Raw genomic sequence first — 3,924 nt, forward strand, 5'->3', positions numbered from 1 at the left:
ACTAAAACACGTGCACCTGAACTAAAACACGTGCACCTGAACTAAAACACGTGCACCTGAACTAAAACACGTGCACCTGAACTAGAACACGTGCACCTGAACTAAAACACGTGCACCTGAACTAAAACACGTGCACCTGAACTAAAACACGTGCACCTGAACTAAAACACGTGCACCTGAACTAAAACACGTGCACCTGAACTAAAACACATGCAGCTGAACTAGACCACATGCACCTGAACTAGAACACATGCACCTGAACTAGAACACGTGCACCTGAACTAAAACACGTGCACCTGAACTAAAACACGTGCACCTGAACTAAAACACGTGCACCTGAACTAAAACACATGCACCTGAACTAAAACACGTGCACCTGAACTAAAACACGTGCACCTGAACTAAAACACGTGCACCTGAACTAAAACACGTGCACCTGAACTAAAACACATGCACCTGAACTAAAACACATGCACCTGAACTAAAACACATGCACCTGAACTAGAACACATGCACCTGAACTAGAACACATGCACCTGAACTAGAACACGTGCACCTGAACTAAAACACATGCACCTGAACTAGAACACATGCACTGTGCACGGTTTTATCTGAAGTAAGTGCATCAGCACTGTCTGAGCCTCCTAAATGGTGTAAGTGTGACTCCCTCACGCTGGAATTCATTTCTGTTCTCTGTTCACACTGGACTCCAATATTGTGACATGTTGGCGTCATGTTGGCATTTAGCTGTGTGCTTCTGCTGACGGAGATTAAAAGCTCAGATTGCTATTCAGGGTTTTTTGCTGAACACGCAGAGAAGCGTGTATGAACGTGGAAGGAACACAAGAGAAGGCAGGAAAACTCTTGAAAAGATGCCTGACTCCAAAAACTCTCTGCCTGTCTGAGGCCGTCATGTTTCACGAGATATCCGAGGCAATTTCAGACGTTGTTGCAACTTTAAACTGGTAAAAATAACAAAAGCAGTTTGACATTTTGAGAAATGTACTTTCTTGGCGAGAGTTAGATGAGAAGATTGATACCACTCTCATTGTTGTGTGCCAAACATGGAGGAAGAGCCAGAGAACGGTTAGCTTAGCTTAGCATAGAGACTGAAAGCAGGGCATTAAGGGCTTCACTTTGTGCAGTAGTTTTAATGTGTTGTAATATAAGATGTCAGGGCGTGTCTGTAATAAATGTGAAGCAACGCTGCAGCTGCTGCCTGGGCTCGTCTCAAAGTACTCTCTGCTCTGCAGGACGTGAACGTGTTCTCCGTGAAATGAGACGAAGCCGAAGTAAAGGGTTTGTTTTAAGTGCTGAGAGCTGCGAGCACTTTTTACTGCACCGCCTGCAGTGTGTGTGTGTGTGTGTGTGTGTGTGTGTGTGTGTGTGTGTGTGTGTGTGTGTGTGTGTCAGAACACTGTGTTCGAGCTGCAGTTTACACGTCACCAAACTGTCTGCAGCTGCTTTGACTCAGACTTTCATCCTGTTTCTATTCAGAAAACGTGTTGAACTCCACACTGTCTGACAGCATCATTTATACTTTCCATCATTCTTCCAGCTCTTCATTGAACCTTTAAGATGTTTACATTGAGTGAAACGTACAAACTGAAAGCTCCATGTTTTTTTATGTCTGCACTTTTCCCTCAGACGTCTTTGTGCATCATTTTAAACACATTTTTAGAACCGAACACATTCAGTATCTTTGGAGACTCCACCATTAGGTCTCCTCTAGAGTTTGAAATGAAGTTACATACATAGTTTGTAATATGTGGTTTAATAATGGACTGCTCATTATGTTTGCATGCAACCGAAAGTGATACGAGAGGACGGAGCTATGAACAACCGCAAACTGAATACGACATTTTCAGACGACCAAAAATATTACAATTAACTTTCTTGAAGTGAAAACACACAGTGAAAGGGTTAAAGTTCAAAAGACGAAAACACCGACCGGGACAACGTCTCTGGTAGAGACCTGTCAATCACCGTGTAGCCCCGCCCTAAAGCATCCCCTGCTTTATGGTCTGTTTGACTCTAAATGGACCATAATGTACTAAATGAACATCATGCTGTATTGAAGAAGACTTGAAACTAGAGATTGAGACATAAACTCATGTTTACAATGTTTACTGAGGTAATAAATCAAGAGAGAAGTAGAGTCATTTTCTATAGACTTCTATACAACCAGAGGAGTCGCCCCCTGGTGGCCACTAGAGAGAATGCAGCTTGAAGACACAGTGGCCACTTGCGTTTAGTGTCCACTTGCTGTCTGAACCACATGCGCTTCCTGCACCTGTGGACGATACAGAACCGAACCACACGCAGCGATAAGCTCCGTCCTCACCCTACAGGTTTTGTCTGACCTCATATTTATTTTCCACGCCCACTGCGGACGACAGCGTGTCCTTTACAAATCCCCACAAACATGGAGCGAAGGCAGTGAGCTCATCCGCTGTCTCTGTGCGGTGTAAGTACAGCCTGAACCCTCCATCGTGGTTTGGTCTCTGTGTGGCGCCGCAGACATTCTGTTTCCAGGAACGTCGAAATCACAGACTTCCCTCGAACGCACAAACAGTTCTCTCTGTCACGTTTCAGACATCCAGTGAAGACGCGTATTACAAGCAGACAATACTTCTTCAGCACTGTATTAATACATACTACACTGACTATTTTTTAAAGTCAATATACAGGTTTACTATACGATTCAATTCTTTATTTGAATGAAATGCAGGCAAATATACTTTACGCTGCCTTTCAGTTGATGGCTTACATTCACAACGTGCTCTTCCGTTGTGTGACGTCAGACGAGATGAGTTTATCACTCTGACTCTGATCGGCGCTCCGTTTGACTTTTTCCAGAGTTTATAGTTGTCTGGAATGCAGATTTTTGAAAAACATATCTGAGGATCATTTCAAGTGAAGTTTCTTTTGATGTATTGTCACAGAAATCCTCTAAATGTGTTGTTCTGTGTGGATCAGTGTGCGGCTGGAAATCATCCGATAATGGAGAAGAAACAACTCAACAATCTTCATCTTCAATTATCAATTTCCCCTGAAGTGTATTGTGACTTCTTCAGCTGAAACGTTAAGCTCTCACAGCTCTCATCGGCCAGTCAACATGTTAACAGCTAAGCTCACTTCAGCGACTTCATGTTGGTCATGTGACCTTTAACTTGTCCCTCGAGACCTCGGGCATTCAAAAAACAACATTGTAACTTCTGTAAATCATAACTTTTATATGGCTCTTATGATTCCTCTCCATATTTATAGACTCATCCTTGAGGGCGCTGTGAAGTTTTCTATTTCTAATTTCACTTCTATTCTGTCTGGTCGTCCAATGAGAGGCCGCTGCACAACAAACATGTCATTTACACCTCGAAGAATGTTCATACGAGCAAACAAATACGTTAAAAAATCCCTTAAAATAAGACCCACAATTGCTTTTGGTTTCTGCTGCTGAGTGTCGAGGAGGAGGAGGAGGAGGAGGAAGAGAAGAGGAGGAGGAGGAGGAAGAGGCCCAATTTAACTGAAGGCAAAACATCTATCAACGTGAAAAGGCTGCCAGTAGTAATCATTTTAAGAGCGCTGGGACTTCATAGAGGAAATAGTGGTTAAAAGTGTCTCTGATGTTTGCTGTGGGTTCATTCATCGTACCGTGAGGGTTTACTGCCCTCTAAACATACCGGTGATCCTGCAGAGCAGAGAGGGAGGAACGACATTAAAGTTTAATTAAAGTAAAGACGTCACAGAATGCACCGTTTTTAAGTTCATCCATCCAAACATGGGACACATTGTGTCGACTCAACACGTTAACAGTGAATGAACTCTGGTCACCGTGCAGCTGTGACCAACTCATATCAAACGAGACATTTCCATCTGAATCGAGCTGCTTACTGCCTTATTCATGAGCCACTCAGCGTTTTC

Source organism: Melanostigma gelatinosum (genome assembly GCF_949748355.1).
Source record: "Melanostigma gelatinosum genome assembly, chromosome: 5".
Classification (NCBI taxonomy): domain Eukaryota; kingdom Metazoa; phylum Chordata; class Actinopteri; order Perciformes; family Zoarcidae; genus Melanostigma; species Melanostigma gelatinosum.